The sequence below is a fragment of the Cibotium barometz genome, chromosome 59 (genome assembly GCF_041138505.1).
Source record: "Cibotium barometz isolate CiBa-2024 chromosome 59, ASM4113850v1, whole genome shotgun sequence".
NCBI lineage: Eukaryota > Viridiplantae > Streptophyta > Polypodiopsida > Cyatheales > Cibotiaceae > Cibotium > Cibotium barometz.
Genome location: NC_141104.1, coordinates 20,737,827 through 20,744,554, shown reverse-complemented (window position 1 = coordinate 20,744,554; position 6,728 = coordinate 20,737,827).

The window sequence follows — 6,728 nt, the reverse complement described above, 5'->3', positions numbered from 1 at the left end:
ATGGTTTGATTGTTAACATTGCTCCTAGTTATCACTTCTTTGCTAGCTCTACTAGTTACCTAAAACATTAGAGATCAACTTTGGTGTTGGGAGTTTCATTATATATCTTAAATGGGGACACAAAAGGAGTTTCATTGCTTTTTGGGTCTTGCTTCCATAGTGACAAGGTTTCACTAACATAGCACACGTGTTAATAGTCAAAATAAGGTAAAAAACAAGCCCCACAGGCCCGTGAAGCAAACGCGATGTCGTGTTTGCTTCACGGGCCTATTGGGGCTTGTTTTACCTGCACACATGTGCTTTTTCCATACTTTGTAGAGGGTCCACCAATGTAGCATCTTAGATCTTTGTCTCTTCAACAAGTTTTGATTATGTGTTGCTTGTGGTGGATGTTGAGCTTCTACTTGTGGTGGCAGCTCTCCTTCAATGGTAGCCAATATACTTCAATGGTTGTAGCTCTTCTTCAGTGGCTTCTTGGGCTTTTCTTCTACTTGCCCAAGTATCTGTGCTGCTTCTTCTTCCTTATTTAGCACTTGAGGGTTTTGCACTTTGTTTTGTTGAGTCTTGCAAGCCATATGGTTTTCATTAAGAAAGTAATATATCTAGCTTTCTAATTGGCCCTTATGTATCTTATGAGCCATGTTGGTATTATAATTGGCCCTTTTGTATCTTGTGAGCCAAGTTGGTATTACACTAGTTGTAACAGTCTATCAACTTCATAGTAGTGTATTAGGTGGATTTCCCTAGTGTGCTCCCTCCACCTTGGTGGTATGTATTGCTATTGATGGTTCATAGGGCATTACTTGCAGCTTCACCTTCCATGACCTTGTTAGACCCTTCTTATTATGGCCTTCAAAGTGTCATTCTTCCTATGTAATTATGCATAATTTAGTTTAATGGCCGTGCAACACATCCCCATTCTAGATGAGAAAAGAGAGCACAACAATTCTCTAGGTTTCAATTCAAACCTCATGTGTAATGGTTTCAAAAGTGTCATCAACCCATGCTTGAAGAAATTACATCTTGTTTAAATGTTTAAAAACTTTGTTAGCTTCTTTGTGCTGCCAACATTTAATTTTGCATTAACTATAGTTTCATGTGTGCTTGTAAATAATATACTTTCTGTGTGCATTGTGTTTTGCCAAATGGATAAAGAAGGTGAGAGCTAAGCTATAGAAAAAGACAGTATTATTAGCTACAAGAAGAAGAGGGGGAAGAAAAAAGGGCCCTCCACTAAGCCAAGCCTTTGTGAGAGTGTGGAGGTGCCTTGGAAGAGACTGCTAAAACTAGGCCATTGAGGGTGTCCACACTCCTCTCGTTGATGAGTTGGTTGATAATGTGGGGGGCCAGGTACTTTGGTGCCATTGCAAATAAATGTTAGGGAAAGTGAAGATGTGGAAAGTGGGGAACATGAGGTTAGTGATCTTGACCTTCGATTGGCAACGGAGGTGATGTGATTAAAAAGTGCAAGCTTGTGGAGTTCGACCAGTGTCCTCGAGTTCCTTTGTGAAGATTGATCACCTAGGCCCTCAAGTTTGCATTTCAACATGAGGAGTACATGGTGGAGAAGGGTGCTTTTATTGCATCAGTTTTTGTACATGTAAGGGATATGAGATTGTTGTGGATGATGCTATGAGGGTCTCTTGGTCTCGTTTACGGCGGCAAGAGATTGAGGGTGAATTTGAGGAAAAATTAGTAGGCAATGGAGACCTTCAGTTCTTATCCAATAGAATTTTGTATGTATGGGAAGAAAATCATAGGACAATGGCATGGATGTCCTTGATTGAGGAGATGTACATTGAAACAAAGTGGAGGCACATAAGAGTGGGGTGCACAATCATTGATCCTAGGAAGGAAGACAAGTGACATTGCTTTACTTATAGGCTTGCAAAGAATGAATGCGTGAGTAAAACTATCGCAACTAAAAATTGAAATTCAGTATGTTTATGGTTTATGTTGGTTTTTTCTTTGTAAAGGCTCAATGAGCATGCTTAAGAGATACACTCATATATGCCAATAGCATTTGTGAGTGTGATGCTGAGAAATATATGAGTACTCTCACTACAGAAGAGTGTAAGATTATTGAGCACATAAGGTCAAGGGAGCTAAAATGTGTAAGACCTTGGTGTCCTTTGACACACGAGCATATTTGGCACAACTTGTGTTTCAGGTCATTCAAAGCTTCAATGACTATTTTTCTGATTAAAGATATACTATTGATCTTTATCTCGTGCCCAAATTGTTTATGCTACGAAACTTTTGGTTTAAATCTAGGTTGAATATAATGCCGAAGTAAAGAGGATCATTGAAACATTGAGAAGCAAAGTGCCAATCGAAGAAAGAGGTGCTGGTGAGAAGCAAGCCAAAGATCATATTCAAAGACGAATATCAGATCAAATAAGGAAGGGATTCTTGAATTGAGTAGATTCCATGTTAAGCTTTCTATTGTCTAGGATGGGCATATTGTTGTATGTAGTAATTTGAAAAAGAAATGATTCAACCATAGTTTCATTCATACATATCGGAACAACAATTCAAAGTAGAACCCCCATCAATGGCAACGGTGAGAATGCAGTGTACCTATATACAACTCGACTCATAGCTTGTATAAGCTCAACATTTGGCTTCACAATTGATGCATCACCTTGCATTGCATTGCATTCTTTGACTTCGCCTAAGTATCATTCATTCTCAAAGTAGTGAACATGTGCTTATTTCCCTCTAGCTTGATTTCATCCATGTAATGCGAAAGGGAGTAATCCCTTAGGATCACCAATGTGCGCATATATGAAACAACATAGGTTTTCCAAGGAGGCAATGGCATTCCTCTCAATATTAGCCAAGAACACTTCCCGTGCTAACCATCTTTATCACAACACAAACACACAAAGTAAATCGAGAGCATAATACAAAATCTTGTATACAAAAGTCACCTACACAAATTCATGCATTATTATATAAAAACATCAACAGATTATGCAATCAAAACCTCGCAAAATCTTTTATGAAGTTTAGTATATCTGTGTGCACATCAACAAGAGTCAGTAATAGAAACCAACCCTCGGTATTCCACATCTTGCTTGGGTATGTGATATAGGTTTTGCATCACTCTCCCACCATCTCCACTGGTGGGTGGAATTAGTAGTATACCACCTATCATGATTGTACATCTATAGAATGCTAGATAGTGACTGCATATAGTGAGCTACACATGACTAGGATTAGCTTTTCATTCAGTTTTTCTTTCCATGATACTCAGGACATGGACTTGTTGTATACAAATTTGTCTCATAGGCCAATCTGGCCTGCTGTGTAGATGTTAATATATCTTTTCTTTTCTTTTCTTTTCTTTCTTTCTTTTCTAGCAAACGAAAGTAGAAAGGTCCTCCTCTTTGTTCGGAGAGGTGTCAAGGCAATGCATTTCAAATTTTCAAGGGCCATTATGGAGTCTTTGTCATCATACTGCAATGCGAATAATCTTTTCTTCCAAACATCTCCTAGCTGGGGATAAATATAATTGAAGACCTGGAATATCATGACAGTGAAAAAATTACCTCTCTTACTTGTTGGTGAAAGAAAAAAGGATTCTTGAGATGACAAAGCAATACACAGGGTGGAAAAAAATATCTTAGCCTTTAATACGTATCCTAAAAACATGCATGGTCTCTCTCAATAGGAGTGGGCCAATTGCCTTTGGTGGATAGACTTCACCCCCAAGACAAGTGCTCACAAAGAGCAGGACATGTACAAGTTGCATGCTACAAAGAAACGAGCCTCAATGGGAACTCCTGAGAAGTTGAGAGCAACAAAGGGAGGGAAGGGAGAAACAAAGAAGGACAAGATAGAAGGTATCGTTTGCATGCTCCTAGACAAGAATTTAAAAAGTATGTTACATATATTCAACATTGTGAGGAATGTTGTATTTATTTTTCATGCATAGTTATTAAGGATTAGGATTAGGATGAGGATGAGGATGAGGATGACACATTATCATCCCGTAGTAGGCGCTACTCAATAGATTCATGGGAAAGGAGATGGTATGTGTTTTCAAACAAAGTCGTGTACATTGGTAGCATTGAATTCAAATTTAATTTGTTGTTTGGGTTGGCTTTTATGTGATTCCCATTTTGCATTAGTTTATGCACACTGTCGCCTTGGAAAAGGTTGAGGTCCATTATGTTTATTGCTATCCACCATCTCCGAATGTAGCGTTGGTTCATGGATCTCCTACTAGATATGGTTGTGTGGTGGGAGACTATATTACGATGGGGTGTGATTTCTCTCTTGGCAAGAAAAACAATGTCTATGCCAAGATACATGAGTTCTTCTTATCCATTGTGCCTCTTGCAAATGAATACATTAATATGGGAAGAAAGGTGAAATGGACACAAGACTTTGTTACGCTAGACTTTCCCATCGTTGAGTGCATGCAAACTAGACGAGAAATTCCACCATGGAATAGATTGAGTGAGGAGCATGTCAAACATGGCATGATTGTCGCAAGGCAAGCTTAGCAAGTAGTGGGTGGTTGGTTCTTTTATGCCCTTTATTTGGTGAGAAATGGACATGCATTGTCTTTTTTTAAGTTTGAAAATGCCGGTGCATGCCAATTATAAATTATGTGGCATTGTCTTGAAGATCCTTGCGTTACTTAGGTGGAGCGCTACATTAGAGTATAAGACCGTGAGGTGGCTAGGCAAGTTGTCATCATGCATGACAAGCTCCCTTATGGATATGCCACATGCATTGGAGAGCGCTTGACAGTGAGAACCCTAACCAATAAATATTGATTTCTTTGAAATAAATTGTGTATAAAGCAATGTATTGGAGAAGAATATATTAAAGTAAGTGTCTTTTTTAAGAATTCATTGGACCAATTGTGAGCCCTTTTGACTAGTGAGAACTGTATTCACTTTTTTTGGACACTATGTTTATGAAATATTCTATTTTAGTTTTTGTGTTTGTTAACATTTTGAGTATTGCTAGTGTCATTGGGAGCTACACATTTTGTACGAAGTTAGTCACTAAAATTTTATATGTTATTTAGTTGTTTTGAGTATGGCTTGGAAATCAAAATCTTTTTGGGATGGTGTAAGACATGAGCACTCATTAAATTATCAAATTCATGTTTTCTCATGAAGGTGGATGAGAGGATTGAAGACTACCAGAAGAGGCCAGTTGTGAGCCCTTTTGACTAGTGAGATACATCTTCACTGTACTCACTTTTTGGACACCATGTTTACGAATATATTCTATTTTAGTTTGTGTGTTTGTTAACATTTTGAGTATTGGTAGTATCATTGGGAGCTACACATTTTGTATGAAGTTCCCCACTAAACTTTTGTATGTCATTTAGTTGCTTTGAGTATGGCTTGCGAGTCAATCTTTTTGGGATGGTTTACGAAATGAGTACTCATTAAATTATCAAATTCATGTTTTCATGTGGGTACCTCCCAATCGATGCAAAACCCATGGCTAAAGAAATGGCCCTGAACAAGAGAGATAAAGCGTGGAAGAGCGACCGTCGACATTGAAAAAAAAGTGGCTTTGTAGATGAGTATGAAGAGGATTAGGTGTGATTACAACTGCTTATCCATCACAAGTTGTATAATTTTGAAAACAAACATTTTCATTTGAGCTATTGCTGGTGGTGTTACATTAGTTCGTCATGAATTTTAGTTTGAATTTATTGAAAAATTATGAAAATTTGTGATGACCACATGCACGGCAATGAGGTTTCGATACATCATAATATATGCAATACTAAGTAATTCTATTAATCCTAAGCAAGCATGATGCCTCTAATGTTGTTGATAATACTAAGAGCAATGAAGTGGATAAAGAATCTCAATATTTATAAGGTTGAACAATAATCTTGCTAGCTCTATGAAGTGAAAATCCATCAGTTTTTGCTCGATCTTTGGGGTCACTTGGTTTTGATTGTTCGGTTTATCGATTGCATCAATGACCTGGGCGAACTGATGACCTCTAACCACAGAAAGGATATGGAGAGTATGTACCACAAGGGGAGATGTAGACAAAGAAGCACACTATATGTTTAATTGCTCAGCCAACTATGAAATACTAGGGAGAAGCCACTGACCTTTTTTGGGAGGGATTCTGAGTGATACACTATGAAGATCAAAGATGCTTTTGCATGTACTTTAAGTCGAACGACACAAGGATGTGGTATTGAAGACACTATGAGAAAGGGCCAACCTCGACAGTACACCTCTTATAGAGCCATCACAGATTTCTTTGTGGTACAAGCATCCACATTAGAGTCCACCACACATACCAATGACCACCCATAACCATGCTTCGGCTCCAAGCCCCATAGGAGTTCTCAGTGAGCAATCTTGATCTATCTTGCAGGCCGGATGCCGTCGATCCAGAGCACCACGACCCTACATTACACAAAGGCAAATCCAAGAGATTCTTTACCATTATGACGTAATCCCATCAGAGAAGCCTGACACTCCCTCCACCATCCGATCAGATCTAGCCGAGGTGGCTATCATCATCAGCTAATCACTCTACACATGATCATCTATTGATTACATGTATATGCACTACAGTCAGATGTTTTCTCTTTACTTCTGTCAGGTTTCCATGACTCTGTATATCCATGGTACCATTGCATCATTTTTTGTCTCATAGACCCTTGGTCTGTTTTGTAGACCACATTATTACTCTCTCTCTCTCTCTCTCTCTCTCTCTCTCTCTCT